The 21,473-nt window shown below is 40.5% G+C and overlaps 1 protein-coding gene across 1 annotated transcript in view; it reads left to right on the plus strand.

Annotated features, from left to right (window-relative positions):
• The first annotated feature begins 644 nt into the window (after positions 1–644).
• Positions 645–21,473, plus strand: part of LOC138749484 (ammonium transporter Rh type C 1-like) — a 104,680-nt gene continuing 83,851 nt past the window's right edge. Inside the window, exon 1 of the mRNA XM_069910881.1 lies at positions 645–768. The gene's annotated coding sequence lies outside the window, so the exon portion shown is untranslated. The remainder of the gene's footprint in view (positions 769–21,473) is intronic.

Below are 21,473 nucleotides of genomic sequence, written 5' to 3' on the forward strand. Positions count from 1 at the left end.
ATTGCACCACCCCCCCCCCCACAGCATCACTAGTCTCCATGCAATATAAGGAGGGCATTTGTCTGTTACGTCAGAGGGAGGGGAAAGTGTGACGGGGGCACATGGAGGAGGTTCATGGCAGGTAGGCACCATCACCCACCCCCTCGCTGAGCGAGTTTTGACCATCAGATTGTGTCCACTCCCCCTCCAGCGTTTCCCTAATGCCCCCGATTAGACTTGTTCTAACACTGACCTTGACTTGTATTTCATGTGTCAAAGTATATCTATGCATGAAATGTGTATGTATTCAATGTGTTCATTCTAAAGTGGATAGATTTAAGAGAGAGACACAAAGACTGCAGAATCTGAAGGAATCAGTTGATCAGGCCATATCTGTGGTGGCAAGAGGATAGTCGACATTTTGGGTTGGTGCTTGAGCCAGTTTAAAATGAGGACAGTTGTCAATTCCACATGCAGGTTTATGTTCTGCATGTCCTGTACCCAGCTTGTAAAATTCCTTTATGCAACAACATGTTCTAGTTTCTCGTTTGGCTCAAGAAGTATTTATTTTCTAGTCATATGAAAGTGCAGAACTTCACTTTTATTCCCGCAGCCCTGAATGGAAAGCCCTGGAAAAGGTAATGGACACAGCCTAGGACATCACAGGCAAAATCCTCCCCCATTCAAGAGCATCTACAGGGAACACTGCCGTCGGAGACCCACAGCAATCATCAAGGATCCATACCACCCAGCACATGCTCTGTTCTCGCTGTTGCCATCAGGAAAGAGGTACAAGTGCCATAAGATTTACACCACCACCTTCAGACTTCTCAACTCATTCTTACTTTTGCACTTTACTGATATTTTTTCTTTCTATTGCACAGTCAGTTTGTTTGCATTTCTTTATTTGTTTACATGTGTACGTTGAGTACAGTTTATTTTTGCAGTACCATTTAGTGGTGTTCTGCCTCGCCTGCAGGAAAAACAATCTCAGGGCTGGATGTGATGTCATGTATGTATTCTGATAGTAAATCTGAGAGTGCGTCTTTCATGTGCCCATCTTGTAATCTAGGTCCATATCTTTTTGTAGTATCAATGCCTTCATCTCCTAAGTTCCAGTCATTTAGACATTTGGTGTATTAAACTTTTATCCAAATAGTTCACCTTGATTGTGAATAGCTAAGATCCTAAGACTACACCTTATGGTACCAAGAGGTACCAAAAGTTGCAAGTAAAATTTGAGCTCTTTTTGTGTTTGACAATAAATTATCTCCAATAAAAAAAAAGGACAACACATCTCCTTGACATTCAAAATCTGTAGCATTATCTATGAACAATTTTTTTGCAGGTCACAATTGACAAGCTGTGCAAAGTTGTCTTGGGTTTAGACAGGATAAACACTGGCATCACTAGGGGGTGACACATCGGAGGAGATGACACCAAAATGACTGTCTATAAAAATTTTGGGCAGTGTTTCAGTAGAATTGTATTTTTTTAATAAAATACCCCTGTAGTTAGCTATAACAACAATTTTTTGTAAACTCAGCTTACATGTGTCAGTATTCCTACAAGGCTAAAACTCGATGCTCATTTGCTTTTTGAACCTTCTAACGTTCTCCAGTGAAAGCTGTCGTTAATACCCAATTACAATCACGTGGTTTCGTCTGCATCCGCTACAAGCACGCCCGATTTATTGTCATTGCTGCTGGTGTTTGTATATTCACTGCTTTTGTCAAATTTTCTGGTGTTTCAGCCACAATGTTGCAGTCGTTAGTATTTGTGAACCTAAAGCAATAGCTTTTTTTGAGAATGAATGGGAAAGAAGGAGAAAATCAAAAATAGGCTCAATTACTAATAATGTGGTAATTCAATGTTAATAATGTTGGGGGGGGGGGTGGCTATTGATGACAACATGAGTTACAGCACTGGGTGACATCAACCATAGAGATGCCACTGAGGATAAATAGAGAAGGACCATTCGCATAGGGGGGTTCAGGATGAGAGACAGAAAATTAAAGTGAAAGGGAACAGATACAGTTTTGTGATGAAAACTTATTGTACGTAGAGTGTGGTTGGTGATCTTAAACTCAATTTGTAAGGATGGTGAGAACACAGTCAATCAAGCCTTTTAAAAAAAAAAGAGTAATTTTACATCTAAAATTCCCAAAGGAAAACGTTTGCGAGAAATCTAGGGAAGAACAAGAAAATTAGATCAACTAGGTTACTCTACAATGATGTAACGTGGAGTTGATGGACTGAATTGTCTTCTTTTATGTTAAAAACTATTTTATGATTCGATGAGAAAGTGACATATGGAACAGATTTATAAGTGCACAACATCTGGAGTAGATCTGACGCTGATTTATTGGAATTTATTGTTATGAACATGTCATGGAATTTGTTGCTTTGAGTGCAAATATTGCTATTAAACTACATTAAAAATAAAAGAAAGTGAGTTAGAGTCGGGGGTGGGGTTCATTAGACATTTAGAAATTTGATGGCGGAAGGAAGTAGCTGTCGTTGTGCCTCTGGGTGTACATCTTCAGTCTCCTGAACCTTCTTCCCGATGGTAGCAGTGTGAAGAGGGCATGGCCTGGTGGTGAGGGGCCTTGAGGATAGAGGCTGCTTTGTTAAGACATTACCTCTTGTAGATGTCCTCAATGGAGTGGAGACTGATGCCTGTGATAGTGCTGGCTGAGTTTACAACTTTCTGTAGATTTTCTTCTTGTCCTGGACATCAGCACCCCCATACCAGACCGTGATGCAACCAGATAGAATGTTCTCCACAGAACACCTGGAGAAATTTGCAAAGGTCTTTGGTGACATATGAAATCTCCTCATGAAGTATAGCTGCTGGCGAGCCTTCTTAGTGATTCCATCGACATGGAGGCCCCAGGACAGATTCTCCGAGATGTTGAAGCTCTTAACCCTTTCCACTGTTGACCCCTCGATGAGGACTGGTTCATAGTCTCCTGATTTTCCCTTCCACGATCAGCTCCTTGATTTTGCTAATGTTGAGTGCACCATTCAACTAACTGATCTATCTCCCTCCTGCATGTTTCCTCATGGCTATCTGCTATCAACCATGGTGTCATTGGCAAATTCGTAAAAGACTTTTCGTAAAAGACTTTTAAATTGTATCAAGGAGCCACACAGTCATAGGCGTATAGCAAGTAGAGTAGGCGTATAGCAAGCAAGAGAGTAGAAATCTCTTGGTGCCTGCCACATTGACCACTGCCAGTGGGCTGATAACGCCTCAAACCGTGCATCTTGGCGCCTCACAGTTTGGCGGGCAGCAACCTCCTTTGAAGAAGACCGCAGAGCCCACCTCACTGACAAAAGGCAAAGGAGGAAAAACCCAACACCCAACCCCAACCCACCAATTTTCCCCTGCAACCGCTGCAATCGTGTCTGCCTGTCCCGCATCGGACTGGTCAGCCACAAACGAGCCTGCAGCTGACGTGGACTTTTTACCCCCTCCATAAATCTTCGTCCGCGAAGCCAAGCCAAAGATAGCAAGTAGAGCAGTGGGTAAACACACATCCTTGAAGTGAGCATATGTTGATTGTCAGTGAAGAGAAAATGTTGTTTCTGATTCATACTGACAGTGGTCTTCTGATTCCAGATGCAGAGGAGGTGCAGAGATCCAGGATTTGGAGCAGCATTGAGGCTATGATAGCATTGAAAGCTGAGTTATAGTTGATAAAAGTACCCTGCAGTACACTTTGCTGTATTCTAGTTGATTCACGGCTGAGTGGGGTGATTGTGATGGTAGGCAAATTGCAGTGGGTCCAGATTTTTACTTAGATTCAAGCTAATTCTGACCATCACCAACCTCTCAAAGCATTTCATCACAGTAGATGCAAGTGCTACTGGACAACAGTCATTGAGGCAGATCACCTTGGGCATAGGGATGCTTGATGCCCTTTTGAAGCAGGTGGGTACCTCTGCCTGCAGCAGTGTGGGATGGAAAATGTCTGTGAACATCCCGCCTTGTTGGATGGCACAGATTTTCAGTACCTTGCCAGGTATGCCACCAGGGCCTGATGCTTGTCTCTGTAGCTTGTTCCAAACCTTTCTAGCCTTAACAAGTTTGAAGTAAGATTACAGACTCTAATTACTTGAATGAGTGTAGATCAGTAATATTCATGCAGTTCAAACCCACCCAAAACGAATGCACTGATGCACCTTTCACTAGTTTAAATTGCCGTTTTCTCTAGGATAAATCTAGCACGGCTGTTGGGAGGACTTTCGAGCCAACCGGCAACCTCAAGCAACTAGTAAAAATAAAATCAAAAAATAAATACATTTTTAGAAATGTAAATAGATAAGAATACCAGTAAATAAAAATAGAAATAAAAAGTTTAAAATTGTAAAAGTAAAAGTTCCCTGAAGTAACTCCCAAACCCTTGGTGAAGATGGGAGCAAAAGTTCAGCCACTGGAGGGAGGGCCTTGGTTGGGCTTTGTTTGTAGCCACTGTTGGACTAAAGTTGTGTGAAACAGCAATGGGGTCGTCCAGGATGAAGAACTGGTTGATGCCGCTCGCCATTGGGATGACTCCTTACCCCTGCTTAGTAAGAGGCTTTATCTTTATTAGTATATTATTAAATATATTTGTAAGGCTTTGTCTGTAAACTTGGGGGAGGGTTCATTATGATGGTTGGACAGTTAGCGTAGCGGTTAGTGCAACACTGTTACAGCGCTGGTGAATGGAGTTCAAATTTAAATATAAATTTTGTAAGTTTTGGGAATTTTTTTTCATTTAGACATACAGCACAGTAACAGGCCATTTTGGCCCACTGGTCCGTGCCGCCCAATTTACACCCCATTAACTTACAGCCCCGTTACATTTTGAACTGTGGGAGGAAACTGGAGCCCCGGAGAAGACACAATCTTTACAGTGTGGAGTAAAGTGAACTTTACATAATTAAAGTGTAAAGTGAACTTTACATTTTGCACTGTCTTTTGCCTTTTAAACTGTTCATTCTTAATACTGCTGTATTAGTTAGACGTTGTCAGAGTGAGCCTCAAGCATGTCCAGCATCTACCAATCCCTGTAGGTGGCGGATACCAGGGGGTTCCACTGTATTATATCCTTCACTATATGGTAGAAGAAGGGCAGCTCTGAGAAGGCCATCATGTGTCCTCTCCAAATCACACGTGTTGCTGTCTTGGAAAAATATTGATGCCTCATTGTCATCAGACATAGAATTTCATGTATGTTACTTTCTAAATGTACTGTATTACATGACAATGACAGAACCTTTATCTTTATCACTTGGTCAAAATACTGAGGCACCTTTCTCACAGCACAGTAGGGAATGGCCATCATAAAGACCAAAAGTTTTAATATAAAGACCCCTCACCATACAATAAATGGTCATTAGAGATGAGCAAAAATGCCTCCACTGAAAGGAAATAGTAAAATCAAGACTGGATTTCAGTCATCTTTTTCCTATTGCAAAAATATTTTAAAATCTGCCAAATTTTTGGAAAAGCATGCTATTATTGATAAGTATTACATTTGAACTTTTGCATGCTTAACCTGCAACTGTAATAAAACAATTCCACCTTAATCTAAAATGTTATCTAAAAACATGCCATTGCATTGCTTCTGGTAATTATTCCTCACCAGCCTTCCAAGAGTTCTCAGGTATTAATTCCAGTTCTGGCTGTCACAGTAATTTAGTAATGCAAATGATTGTATTCATCCTCAGGCTGAATGATCATTCAGCCCATTAAATGCAGGAGCCAGACATGGGAAGTGTTTGTGAGTAATCTGTGGAATGGTTGTAATCGCCAGCCGGCTCCCTAGTTCCTTCCAGACTTGTCTCCATTGTGTTTCAATGGTAGCAACACATGAAGATCATAAAGCAGTGTACCAGCGCATTTTACGGCAGGGCTACCGGTCTTTTACATTTCTTTCATGTCAGCTCGTAGATGTCGAAGCATGGAACCCCAGAAATGACTGAATTTATCCTGGAAATTAAGAAGTAAAACACAAAAGTCTGCAGACACTGTGGATGAAGTAAAAACACAGTGCTGGAGAATTGGGTGGTGCAATGCCTTTACAGCGCCAGCAATCAGGACTGGACCAGGGTTCGAATCTCGCGCTGTCTATAAGGAGTAATACATTCCCTCTGTGTCCATGTGGGTTTTCTCCGGGGGCTCCGCTTTCCTCTTAAAATGTACTGGGGGTGTGAGTTAATGGGGTGTTAGTTAGGTGGCACAGACTCGTGAGCCAAAATGGCCTGTAACCGTGCTGTATGTCTAAATTTTTTTTAAAACTCAGTAAGTCAAACCGTGTACTTTATATAGCATAGATAAAGAAGCATAACCAATGTTTCAGGCTTGAACCCTTCATCAAGGAATGGAATTATCTTGGAAAGTACCTTCTGAGTACATTCAACAATCCAAACTCTAGTTGAAAAGCTACTTCTTGAAAGCCATAATGGACTTAACCTTTTCTGTGCTGTACCTGCCACAAAGGTGTTTAAAGTCTCCATTAATTTAATCTGAATGGAACAATGGTAAATTGGTCTGGTGCTACAGGGCATTTGTCTCATTAATGGATAATTGGATTACAGCCCCACTTGACATGCAGAGAATGACAGCTCAGAGAGGGATGAGGGAACCCCATATGTCAGTGCCCCCAAGGAGAGATCTTACCTGGACATGAAAGGAAATGCTCATTGGAATTAAAGCCCCTTTGATAATTTGGCCTAGGTTCATCTACACGCTTAGAGCAAATAGGTTTTGACAAGTGCACTATCTGTATGGCCGAGATATAGTAGTCAGGTTTTCTACTAGACGTCAGACAAATTTCAATGTGGTATCATGTGCATTTTCTTCCTTAATTAAATAGACAAGGAGCTTTTTTTTCTGAATTGATGAACATAGCTGAATTGCTTCAAAATTATGGAGCAGCAACAATATGTGTACAATTTTGTAAACAGTCTTTAACTGGAACTTCTGGAAGCAATCTAATTTCATTTACACTGTACTTAATCATTCCAAGGAAAATAATCAAACCTTTGGAATTTGCATCCAAATTTAGCTACATGGCCTGATCAATCTTCTTTCCATGTAGCATTGAAACCAGCTCCTCCTCAACTTTTTATTTTGTACCCCCACCCCCATGTCTTAAGATTCTGGGGCCCCCTCAGTTCCCTCACACATCTATCACAAATTAGCAGCCAAGCTAGGTCATCATTTAATTAGTGCTTTTTAATGCACCTCCTTAATGGTCTCACTTCAGTTTCCTGCTGAGCTCAAGCCTGTGGAGTCACTAAGAAAGGTCACAAGATTGTGAACATGGGAAATATCACAGAGGTGTAATGGAATCTTTCCCTTCTGTTTATTTATTTCCTGCTTGGGCTATGCTTAATATGTTGGTATGGAGGCAGGATAATTCAGGGTCCAACCTGTACAGTACTGAGTGAAACATGAAAGTCTGCAGACGCTGTGATTGTATAAAAATGCACAGTAATTGCTAGAGGAACTCGGCCAGTCTCGCAGCATCCGTAGAAGACAAAGATATATTGCTGACATTTTTGGCCTGAGCCCTTCTTCGAGGAATAAACAAAATTCCTTGTTCTTATTCCTTGAAGAAGGGCTCAGGTCCAAAACATCGGCAATATATCTTTGTCTCCTATGGACGGTGAAAAACTGTCTGAGTTTCTCCAGCATTTGTGTGTTTTACTGCACTGATCTTCCCAAGATCATGTTATATGGTGAGCTCTCCACTGGCCACCGTGACAGAGGTGCACCAAAGAAGAGGTACAAGGACCGCCTAAAGAAATCTCTTGGTGCCTGCCACATTGACCACCGCCAGTGGGCTGATATCGCCTCAAACCATGCATCTTGGCACCTCACAGTTCGGCAGGCAGCAACCTCCTTTGAAGAAGACCGCAGAGCCCACCTCACTGACAAAAGACAAAGGAGGAAAAACCCAACCTCAACCCACCAATTTTCCCTTGCAACCGTGCCTGCCTGTCCAGCATCGGACGTCAGCCACAAACGAGCCTGCAGCTGACGTGGATATTACCCCTCCATAAATCTTTGTCCGCGAAGCCAAGCCAAAGAAGAAGACTGAGCAAAGGGTACTTGATGAGTCAGCGTAGATGTAGATTTATTTAGTGTCAAATCAGAATCTTAAGATGTGATTGTGGGTCAGTGTAGCTTTATTCAGCAATTACATACCCTGTTCTGCACCCATTCAAATCTGGTTGATCACTCATTATACAGTAAAGCTTTATTCAGCATTTGATCTTTACTTCTCTTTTCTTCAGACATGAACAGGAGAGTTTTTGTTTGTGTTCGAAAGTTGGGAATGCTTGATGGCGTAGTGCAGATAGTTTTTTTTTCCCATTGCCATGTAATCTGCATTAGCCCTTACAATAGAGTATTTGATGGACAGTGTAGAAGGAATTTTAATCTGAATCACACTTATAACCACACCTGACCCCAGTGTACCTTTTTTAGAAAGAGCAGGACAAGCTTCAGGATATGTATACTTAGAGCAATACTGGACTGAAACTGCTTCAGATGCCTGAAATAAGAAGGATTTCCCTCTCCTGCCTAACATTTTGCACCTTGCTGAAACATGTAGAAAAATATAAGTCACAAAACAACACAAATGAGAATTTCAGGGTCTCTTTAATATTGATGTACTTGTTTGAGGAAATGGCCTGGTGTTGATATGCTGGAAGTAATTAGTGATGAGGGGCTTCCTCTCAAAGATAATGCATTTGCTTGAGTAGCAGATAACCATCAGGCGCAATTAGCAGTGGGCACAGATGATGTAAATAAGGGCACCTTGTTATATTAATTGCTGCATTCGAAAAGACCTTGTATTACACAAACCTACTGTAATTATTTTGATTTCATTAATTTTTGACATGAACACTTCAGAACTGTAAACTTTGTAGCTCTGTTAATTGAAGAGCATGAAAAATTCAAACCATCCACTAATGGCGATGCATCTCATATTGGGGAACAAACAAAAGTTTCTATTAATATTTTAGTCCGATTTGCATTCTGCGGCTCAGAGAGTCTGCATAAAAAGCTCAGTTGGCCGCAGGGTGCCATCTGTTCCCGAGTTTCCCATTGATGTCTGGATGGCTGTCCCACATTGAACAATGCAGCACAGAAGCAAAGTGGAGGAACAGCTGGCATCTGATCAGATGCATTTCTGAAGGTTGAACAACCACAAATGGTGCTCACGATTGCTGGATCCAGACTTTAGATCCATTTTTTGAAGCTGATTCATGCTCCAGTAGGGCTGGGTTGAGAATTCAGCAAATACTTGTTCTTAGGAAGTCTCGTATCCATCCTGTTCTTGGATGCCATGTTAGTATTGAATTGGGGCAGCTTCATTGTTGACCCCATCCTCACAAGAGATTACAGGATCTCATCCTATTTTGAACAAAGAAAACCTTCGCTCCTTCAGAGTAGACTTGATTTAAAAGTCTTTGTGAGAGGTGTCTGTGTAGCTAGTGCATAACCCACCAGAGAATTAATTCCTTAACAACATCAAAAATATGTACAGATATAGCCATTTAAATGACAGTTGCCAAACAAAATTTGACATTGAGCCTCAGGGAGACATTGGTCCATGATTAAAATCTGATTTAAAAGCAGAAAAGATAGGGAGAGAATGCAGGGCAGTTTAGTGATGGAATTCCAGTCATGAGATATATGTAGCTGAAGGCTACAGTGATGTTGGGCTTTAAATTCAGAAGCACAATGACATGAATGTAGACATCATGGAAAATTTATAGATAAGGAGAAGATGGAATATCGGAGCCAGCACTACCAGGCTGAGAAACAGCTTCTTCCCATGGGCAGTGAGAATGCTAAACACTTAAACGAACTCCTCGTATAAACAGTCCAAAACTCTGTTTTTTTAATTAAATAATATTTATTTATTTGTCCTGCATATATATTGTTTGTCTGTTGTGTGTTATCTCTGGCCATGTGTCTGCGTGTTTTGCACCGAGGACCAGAGAATGTTGTTTCGTCAGGTTGTACTTGTGCAATCAGATGATAGATGAACTTGAAGTTTGAACCCTTGAAAAGATTTGAAATCGGGTGAGAATTACTTAAATCATGTGAAACACGAAAGTCTACAGATGCTGTGATTTTGTAAAAACACAAAAATACTGGAGGATCTCCAGAAAAAACAGGAGTCACAAAAAAGTGATTGTCCAGTTATCGTCCTTACATCTTCAAGAATAAAAGCTGCGGAAACTTCTAGCAAAGCAGAAGGCTGATTGGTTCATGTTGCCAATTTTAGTTCGTATAAAGAACTAACAATGGCAGAAGGTAAGAAGGAGGCTGTACCTAGTTCTAGTTTTGTCTGTCAGAGGGAACAAATTTTCCTGCCTCTATCTTATAGTTTCTCGAGTTTCTGTAAGATTCCCTCTCATTCTTTTGAATTACAGTGTGTACAACCCCAGGCAGCTCAATCTCTCCCCATCTCTGGAATGAACCTCCTCTGCACCGACTCAAAATGCAGTACAGTAAAACCCATGGTATCCAGGACCTATGGGGATTGGTAGATGCCTGATAGGAGAATTTTCTGGTTGCTTGAGGTTGCATGATTGGTGAACTAATGACGAGGTGCACCAATTTTAAACCTGTATTTTTTATCAATTTATTTTTGTGATTTTTTTTTCCAGTTGCTTGAATTCTGGATAACAGGGATTTTACTGTATATTCTTTCTGAATTAAGGAGACCAGAACTGCATGCAGTACTCGGGTGTAGCCACACCAATACCCTGAACCGATGCAGCAGAACTTTCCTGCTTTTATATTTAATCCCTCTAGCAATGAAAGGGCAACATCCCATTTATCCACCAGAAATTCCTGCACTTATTACAGGACCCCATCACCAGACATATTTTTCCTTCTCCTCCCTTCTCAGCCTTCCGAAGGGACCGCTTCCTCTGTGATTCCCTTGTGCACTCTTCCCACCCATCGCCCCCCCCCACCCGGCACCTTCCACTGTGGTCGTAGGAGGTGTAATACCTGCACCCACACCTCCTTCACCATGGTCTGAGGTCCTAAACAGACCTTTCAGGTGAAGCACCTGTATCTCCAAAGAACTCATTTACTGCATCTGGTGCACCCTCTGTGGCCTCTACATCAGAGACACTGGCCGTAGATTAGGAGATAGCTTTGCCCAGCACTTCCTCTCCATCCGCAACAAAAGCGACCTGCCCCTAGCCAACCATATCAATTCTGAGTCACACTCTCAAACTCACATGTCTGTCCATGGCCTTTCACACGACCCCACCCTGACTACCTGCAGATTGGAGGAACAACACCTCATTTTTCATCTGAGCACCCTCTAACCCCAGGACATGAACATTGAGTTCACTCCATTCCACTAATCAGCTTGTCTTTACCCCCTCTCCTCCTCTACCTAGTTTTTCCAGTTCCTACACCCTTTCTCTCACCACCTAGCCTAGAATCCTCCTCCTTCCCCACTCCCCCCCACCTCTCCACCTATCATCTCCCACCCTCACCACCCCCTCCCCCCTTTTGTTTGGACATCTCTCATGTTCCTCCACACCTTGCTGAAGGGCTTAAGCCTGAAATGTTAGTTCTGTATCTTCACCTTTGCTACATAAAGGCCCTGTTTGACCTGCCGAGTTTCTCTAACGTTTGTGTGTTTTTTCACTTAACCATGGTGTCAACAGAATCCTGTATTTTACCTCTATTTATCTTCTTGATCACCTGTATTAGCTGCAAACCAACCTTTTGTGATTCATGGACAAGCACTCACAAGTCCCTCTTCATGAGGAATTTTTTTCATAATTTTAATAATAAATCTGATCTATTTCTTCAAGATGGATAACCTCACAGTTACCAACATTGTTCTCCATCTGGAGACTTGCTGCAAACATAAAAGCAGGAATCTGAAACCAGACACAATCTGCTGGAGAGAACTCAGTAGGTCAAACAGCATTAGAAGAGCAAAAGATGGTAAACACATACTTTTATTGGTTAAAAGTAAACAAGAGTTGAGCCAGTCTCGACAAAAGGTTACAATTCAAAACATCAATCCAGATTTTTCTCCCACTGATGCTGCTTGACCTCAGAGTTCCTCACAATCAAAATTAGTTACTTTTTCAGGTCTATTGAGTTTCATTAGAACTACTGAACGAATGGGATGAGTGCAGAGGGGTTATGGATGATGTTGTTCTTCCGTTTCCCCATGAGTTTGTGAAACTAAGCAACCACTAGATGGAGGCAAACAGACACTTGTTTGACCTAGAACCGGAATCAGAATTTATTGTCAGGAACAAGTCACAAAATTTGTTGTCTCGCAGAAGCAGCAGCGTCGTCACAGGGCAAACATTGATATAAACCACCTTACAACAATAAATAAAAACAGTGCGTGAAAAGTCAAACTAAGGCAGTGTCTTTGGTTCATTGATTTAGGAATGGGATGGCAGCAGAAAGAAGCTGTCCTTGTGTCATTGAGTGCTCGTCTTTAGTCTCCTGTACCTTTTTCCTGGTGGTAGCATGGCCTGGGTGGTGGGGGTCCTTGAGGATAGAGACTGCTTTCTTAAGACACCTCTTGTAGATGTCCTCGATGGAGTGAAGTCTGGTGCCCGTGATGTCACAGGCCAAGATAACAATCCTCTGCAGTTTTTTCTTGTCCTGTGCATTGGCGCCTCCATAGCAGACAATGATGCAACCAGCCAGAACGCTCTCTACGGTACACCTGTAGGTGCTTGAGAGTCTTCAGTGACATACCGAATGAGACCAGGCTAGGAAAGCACTGAGTGTCACTTGAAGTCAGAGATAAATTTTCAATTTCCCCTATTTTTTTTTTCTCTCTCCACATATATAAAAATAACCATCTCCATACAAGAATTTAATGGTCCTGCTTTCTGTCAGAATATCCATCTCTTGTAATGTGCATTTCCACAGGATGGAAACTATTGCAGAGGAAAATCAAAGCCTGCTTGTGTTATATCCACAATGGTGTGGTCAGTTTCTGAAGTGTGTTGCAAAATTGAAGATTTATTACAATTATCATGGAAATCCACAGCTCAGTACCAGCCCTTTGACTCAGAGTTTGGTGCCAACTATAAAAACCTACTTTCACAACTGCCAGGAATTTCCCTATCCCATAACCCTTCATTTTTCACTGTGTCATATACCAACCTAATAAGTCTCTTAAAGGATCCTTTTGTACCTGCCTCCACCACTGTTGCTGGCAGTATACTTCATGCACCCACCACTCTATGTGGAAAATCTGACCACTCATATTTAATGTATCACCCATCATTTATCATTTTGCCCCTGAGATAAAGCTTCTGGCCATCCACTTGATCAAAGCCCTCTCATCATCTTGTAAACCACTATCAGGCTCCAAGGTGAAAAGTTCACAACCTATCTTCATGAGGCATGCTCTCCAATCCAGACAGCATCCTTGTAAGTCTCCTCTGCACCCTGTCTGTAGCATCCACATCATTCCTGGGATTGGAGGTGCCCGAAAGGTGAAAGCAGATGGGTAATTTATGAGAAGATCCACTCTCTTCACCCAGGATCAGTGCTAGACTTTTTTGTGCCCTAGAATGGGCTGAGTGCAGTGTAGTGGTGGTGTGGGGGTGGGGGGGGGGAGAGAGGGGGGGAAATGTTGCAGACCAGGTTGAGCAGTGGGTGCAATGCCTAATTTGACATTCAACGTGCTCCATACAGAAAACTGAGAAATGAAAATGGGGAAAAGGGGAAAGGTGGTGGCGAGGAAGCAGAAATGAGATGTAAACAAAGTGTGAAATGGCCACGTTGAACTATATGACTATAAATATTAACGGAATACATAACCAAATCAAAAGAAATTTACTGAAAAAAAAAATAGATATGGCATTCGTGCAGGAAACACATATAAATGAAGTGGGACACAATAAATTAAGGAGAGACTATATAGGGCACGTAGCGGCAGCGTCATATAACTCAAAGCCAGAGGTGTAGCTATATTAATCAATAAAAATGTACCAATCAAAAAAGAGGAGGAAATAATAGATCCAGCAGGGTGATACGTAATGGTAAAATGTCAGATATATTCAGAACTCTGGAATTTGGTCAATATATATGTATATAATGAAGAGGATCAAAAGTTTATGCAAGATATTTTTTTGAAGATTGTAGGTACGCAGGAGAATATATTGATAGGAGGGGACTTTAACCTTAATTTGGATTCAAAGATGGATAAATCTGGACAAAAGACGAGCAGAAAGAACAAATTAGACAAATTTATGGCTAAATCAATTCAGGAAATGCAACTTTTGGATATATGGAGAAGACAACACCCAAAGGAGAAGGAATACTCATATTATTCGAGTAGACATAAAACATACTCAAGGATTGACCTGTTCCTGTTGTCAGCCCATATCCAAGGGAGAGTTAGGAAAACAAAATATAAAGCTAGATTGTTATCTGATCACTCACCCCTGTTATTAGCAATAGAACTGGAGGACATCCCACCAAGAACATATAGATGGAGATTAAACCCCATGCTACTTAAAAGACAGGATTTTAGAGAATTTATTGAGCGCCAAATTAAAATGTACTTTGAAATAAATACGGAATCAGTGAAAGACAAATTTATATTATGGGATGCAATGAAAGACTTCATCAGAGGGCAGATAATAAGTTATGTAACTAAAATGAAAAAAGACTACAATCGGGAAGTAGAACAGCTGGAAAGGGAAATAATAAGTACAGAAAAGGAACTAGCAACAAGGGAAGATGCAACAAAAAGAGAATTGGCGGACAAAAAAATAAAATATGAAATACTACAAACATATAAGGTGGAGAAGAACCACACAGGTTTAAACCTGACCAAACTCGATGCCTTCTACATCCAATTTGACTATAAGATCAAGAAAGAACCACCACTGCAAACCAATATGTCCCCTGATGATCCTCTCCTGTCCGTATTCAAGGATATCTTCAGAAGAGTGAATCTGAGGAAAGCTTCTGGTCCAGATGGATTACCCAGCCGAGTATTAAAAATCTGTACTGACCAACTTACCAAGGTATTCATGGATATCCTCAACATCTCACTCTGGCAGGGCGAGGTACCCACCTGTTTCAAACAGGCCTCAATCGTACAGATGCCTAAGAAGAGTGTGGTAACCTGCCTAAATGATTATCAACCAGTGGCACTCACATCAACAGTGATGGTGTTCTGAAAGGCTGGTGTTGAAGAATCCTGTCTAAGCAGCGACATGAATCCATTCCAATTTGTCTCCCGTAGCAACAAATGGATGCCATCTCACTGGCTCTTCACAAAGCCCTGGAACACTTGAACAGCAAAGATGCATACATCAGGATGCTCTTTATCAACTACAGTTTGGCATTCAACACCATCATGGCCTCAAAATTGATCAGCAAACTTCAAGACCCAGGCCTTAATATCCCATAGTGTAACTGGATCTTGGATTCCTCACCTCCAGAGCACAATCAGTGAGGATTGGTAAGAACATCTCCACAGTCTCCACTAGTACCAGAGAATCACAGGACTGCATACTTATCCCCTGCTCTACGCACTATACACCTATAAATGTGACTCAGTATGACAACACCATTTACAAATTCAGTGAGAGGCTGTATAAAAAGGGGTGATGAGTTAGTATACAGGAGGGGGATAGAAAACTTGGTTGAATGGTGCACCAACAACAACCTCAAACTCAATGTGTACATCACACTCAGTGTACATAGTGAAAAAGTACCTCTCCCATATCACGAGTTTGCAGAGGTTTGGTATGACATTAGAAACCCAAGCAAATTTTTACAGATGTGTGATGGAAAGTGTGCTGACTGGATACATCACGGGCTGGCATGGCAACCCTAATACCCCTCAGTGGAGAGTCCTGCAGGGGGCACTGCCATCAGAGAGCAGTAGCAATCATCAAGGATCCACACCACCCAGCACATGCTCTGTTCTTGCTGCTGTCATGAGGAAAAAGGTATAGGTGCCACAAGACTTGCACCACCAGCTTCAGGAACATTTTCTACCTCTCCACCATTAGACTCCTCAACAGCAAACTGTTATGAACTGACAACCCTTTTAATTTTTGGGCTTCTTCCACCTCAAATCTATTTTGCTTTTCAATTTCCTCAAGTTTTTCTATCTCTCGTTTCATCTGCTTTCTCTCTCTCTCTCTCTCTAGCTCATGCTGTTTATCAATTTTATAATTTTTCTAATTCCATCTTTCTCAGTTGTACCTGCTGGTCAAGAGATCTACTCTCAAGAAATTGTTTTAACTCCTCCTCCTCTCCAAAAATCTTTTCTGTTGCACAATTTTCTGAATCACTATCTTTTACATCAACCGTTTTAACTCTGTAAGTTCCAACTCTTTAACAATAAGCAACAACTCTTCCTTTTTCACCTTTTCCATATCTGAAAAGTTTGTGATACCAAATTTTTTTTAATACAGTATCCATTTGGACAATTTCACTTAGCTCATACTTAGTTGTGGGATTTAAAACATGATTAGCTTCTTTGGACTCTTTGACCAAGTGTCCACTTTCAAATCTACACAGATTGGCATTGCCAAACATTTACCAAAACCCATTGCTGTTGTTATGTATCCACACACACACACACAATAAATCTTTTAATTAACTTTAAAAACTATTTTTTTACCAAACAAATCAAATATTTACTGATCAAATAAGCTCTCATTAAGCTCAAATCTTTGGTTTTTATTGTGTCAATCCTCCACGTATGTTACGAACCAACAACCCTTTAATTTTGTTTGGGACTAAAGCACTAACAAAGGAACAGAAATGGAAAATTCACCAGACAATGGTAAAAGAAAAATAATAGTTTTTATTAAACTATTAATAAAATAACATCTCTTCCTTATCTCTAAACTTAACTCTAAATTTAACCCCACTATGTGCAAATGTAAGTGTGTGTGTGTGTGTGTGTGTGAGAGTGAGATAAAGTCCAACTCTGAAAAGTTAATTTTTAAAACTTCAGCACAATTTTAGTCTTGTTTGAAGGTATTAAATTTTTGGTTCAAAAATAATTATAAAGTGCTTTTAAACATCATATCTTCAGGCCTCTTTAAATTCACAATTCTTTGATGAGTTGTCCTTGAGATATTCTTCAAGCAGAAGTGACCATCTTTTGAACCACCAATGTATCTCCTGTGAAAAGGAGAATACAAGTCCTGTTTTCCCATGATCAATCTTTCTTCTTTTGAATGAAGACTTTGGAATCTGTTTTCCAAATGAAAATGCCCTCTTTATCTTAGAGAGACAGTTAGAAGTAGGTGCCTCTTTTGAAATCTACTTATTCTGTGTCCTGCATTTTGTTTAGAAGTAACACATAACAGCAACTATTCTGGTTTCTTTAATTCAACCCTGTCTTCCACAAGGTTCCAATTCCTGTATGTACTCCGATTCAAAAATATCTGAATTTGATAATATATTTCTCAAAATCACGTGACATTACGTCATCAATGAGGTCAGCCTTAATTCCTGAAATTATTTATTTATTGGAATTTCAAACAGTTGCCAATCCCTGTTTCTTGTAAACCATGTGATCTTCTAATTCTGGCTTGCAGATGTCATGACTCTGAAAGATGACTTCACTTCTGTTTCAAGAGACTTAAATATATAACTCAAATGGCTCTGAGTTTCATTTATCTCTTTCAAGAGGCCCTAATTTCTTTTAAAAACTACACTTGATACTTGAGTTTCAATTAAGAACATTTCTGTTCCATTATGGCTTTGACTTTCTCGACATTGCATCTCCAAGAATGAATCTATATGAGTACAATGGTTCTCTGTAAATGTACTCTGGCCTGTGTGTGTAACACTGTAACCAACCCATAATTAACCTAAGACATATTTATAAGAAATATAGCTTAACATTAACCTAAGGATTAATATTAACGCAGATTTGTTACACAAACTCAATCAGAGACTCATTTAAGGACTTTATTTCTGCACTTGATTTTATTTTCTCTCTGTATTTTACAGTCAGTTTGTTTATATTTCTTTATTTCTTTATATGTGGATGTCTCTACGTGAGTACAGGTTTTTTTGCTCTACCTTTTAGTGGTAATTCTGCCTCACCTGCAGGAAAAAGGATCTCGGGGTGGTATTTGATGTCAGGTATGCACTTTGATGATACATCTGAACTTTGAACTCTGGTAATTGAGCTGGCTGTACTTGCATTTGGGAGGATCAGGAAGATGATCAAAAAGCTGGATTCAGAAAGATATTTGAACCCAACAAATGAGGAAATAACAAGGACATTGCAGAGTCAAGAGATTTAACATCACTAAAGATTACCCAACTATATTAAAAAAGAAAGCATTTAAACTGTAAAATAAGAAATATTATCCCTAATAATCCTTGTGGATATTAATGAAGTTCAAGGAAATGCATTCCAAATATTTTTGGACTAAGTCCAGGTGTACTGTATTTCCCAATGGCAAATTTCTGACAACACTTGCCTGCAAAGGTTCAAACACAAGCAAATAATCTGTCACCATTCAATGCAGTACTGTGAGAAATGGATGTTCTTTTCCAACAGGACATCCTGCTTCCTTGTTTCAGGTCTCTGGCACAGAGTCTGATCCTCTGGCTAAGGAGGGAAGGGAGGAGAAGAGCCGAGCTGCAGTGATAGGGGATTCCATAGATAGGGAAACAGATAAGTGATTCTGTGGAAGAGATCAAGAATCCTGTATAGTATATTGCCTCCCTGGTATGAGATCAAGTTCACAGCATGCTCATGAGGAAGGTGAGCAGCCGGAAGGAGTCACGTGATGGAGTAGTGGCCGGACGGTGAACTCCAGCCCTCTCCAGAAAATGGAAAAACAAAGGAAAACACAAAGGCACAGAATTAAAAGTTACAGAAAAGTGAGTATAAAGGTGGAAAGAAGATGGTGACAAAAAAAGAAAAATCGAAAGCAACGGTAAGAAGAGAGGAAGAGAAGACAAAGGAGGAAAAAGGTGAAGGCCTTACCTGTCCGAAGAGGCCCGCTGCGGAGAGAGAAACCCGCTCCCTCAGGTCGGTAAATAATGGACTACAAAAATGGCTCGCAGAGCCGAGTAAAAGTGCGCAACCGCGCATGCGCGATACTTCGCGCATGCGCGATGCGAATGAAAAAAAACACACCGACGGGACGGGAGGGGGGACCAGCTGGGGAGTCGATCTCCACAGCCGGCAACGACAGCTGCAGAACACCTGCTGCAAGAAAAGACCACAGAAGACAATAGAAACAAGAAAGAAGAGGAGGAAAGGGCAACAAAGAAACAACAGATGGTCAACCCAGAGGAAGAAGAAGAGGAAGAGTACAGTGAAATAGAAGAAGAAAAGAAAGGCAAGATAAAGGATATACTTGCTCTTATTAAAGGATACATGGAGTCATTTAAAGAATGGCAAACACAGGAATTTAAGGATTTAAGAAAAAGAATAAACAACACAGAAGAGAAAATAAATAAAATGGAGATGACCTTAACAGAAATGGGAAAGAAAATGGACAAGATGGAAGAGCGGGCAGTAGCAGCAGAAATGGAGGTAGAAGACTTAAAAAAGAAATTGGAGAAATCTAATAAAAAAACTAAAGAGACACAAGAACTACTAGCTCAAAAAATAGATATAATGGAAAACCATAACAGAAGAAATAACATAAAGATAGTGGGCCTTAAGGAAGATGAAGAAGGCAAGAATATGAGGGAGTTTATAAAAGAGTGGATCCCTAAGACCCTAGGATGTCCAGAACTACAGCAAGAAATGGAAATAGAAAGGGCACATAGAGTATTGGCCTCTAAACCACAACCACAACAAAAACCAAGATCTATTGTAGTAAAATTCCTAAGATATACTACAAGAGAAAAGGTACTGGAGAAGACAATGGAAAAAGTAAGAGAGGGCAACAAACCACTGGAGTATAAAGGGCAAAAAATCTTCATTTATCCAGATATAAGTTTTGAACTCCTAAAGAAGAGAAAAGAGTTCAATACAGCAAAGGCGATTTTATGGAAGAAAGGGTATAAATTTATACTAAAGCATCCAGCGGTATTGAAAATATTTATTCCAGGACAACAAAACAGACTATTCTCGGATCCAGAAGAAGCACGAAAATTTGCAGAACAATTACAAAAATAGACTGAGGGAGGAAGACGGGTAATGAGAGTTAAAATGATCACGATTGATATGTATGTGGGTAAAGACAAAAATAGACTGAGGGATGAAGACGGGTAATGAGAGTAAAAATGATCACGATTGATATGTATGCGGGTAAAGAGGTATAAGAGTGAATAGAGACAATGAGCATACATGAATGTATCTGTACTTAGAGGAAAATATAGATAGTATAGACAAGAATTAATAAGGGAAGGTAATGGAATAGAGAGAATAAGGAGGGAATTAAAAGAGTGACCTTTGTGACATATGAAAAGTGAAATCTTTTCTGGGGGAGGCGGGGTGGGGGGAAATAGCGGTCACTGCAAAATCAGTTGACGCTTGCGAGTGGATTCGCAAATCCAAATGGAGAGGGGAGATGTGGTTGTCCGACAAGGGATAAAGGACAACTCAGGAGGTGAAGGGGAGATTGGGGATAAATAAGATAGAAATAGGAGAATAAGGAAAATGTTGGATGTTGTAGGAATGTTGTCTTATAAAGAGTTGAAAATAAGAAAACAGAAATGGAAAAGGAGGAAAGGTAATGATGGAAAAACGGAAAGAGAAGATAAACAAAATATAAAAGGGCTACGCTGAACTATATGTCTTTAAATATTAATGGACTACATAACCAAATTAAAAGGAAGAAACTACTAAATTTAAATGAATAAATGTATTCCATTAGAAAAAATAACATATAGGTTAAGAAATAATATTGAAATATTCGAACAAGTATAGGAGCCTTACATTAAATACAATAGCGAAAACCTACCGGGGACAAACATTACCTAAGTTGATGGAAGGAGAAGGAAAGAAAAGAATGGACTCAGTAGAATTTCTGGTGTAATTTTGTTGAATGACAACATTGTCTGACTGGCTTAATGCAACCTAGATTGTATACCTAAAATGGATGAGAGGGGGGGGGTGGGGGGGTGGTTTGGGAGGAAAGGTGGGGGGGAGAAAAAGTCACTGTATATGTGTGAAAAAAAAATAGTGTATATCATGGCTAATGTGATTTATGGTGTGAAAAATAAAAAATTTTTAAAAAAAAGGAAGGTGAGCAGCCATATGTCGTGGTCCATGTAGGGACCATTGACGTGGGTAGGAAGGGTGATGAGATCCTGCAAAGTGAATTCAGGGAAATTGGTGCTAAGTTGAAGGACAGGACCTCCGGAGTTGTGATCTCAGGATTGCTACCCATGCTAGTGAAATTAGAAATAGGAGGATAATGCAGCTTACTTAACATGCAACTAAAGAGATGGTGCAGGAGGGAGGACTTCATGCTTATAGATCATTGAGTTGTCTTCCAGGGAAGGTGCGACC

Source organism: Narcine bancroftii, chromosome 14 (genome assembly GCF_036971445.1).
Source record: "Narcine bancroftii isolate sNarBan1 chromosome 14, sNarBan1.hap1, whole genome shotgun sequence".
Classification (NCBI taxonomy): domain Eukaryota; kingdom Metazoa; phylum Chordata; class Chondrichthyes; order Torpediniformes; family Narcinidae; genus Narcine; species Narcine bancroftii.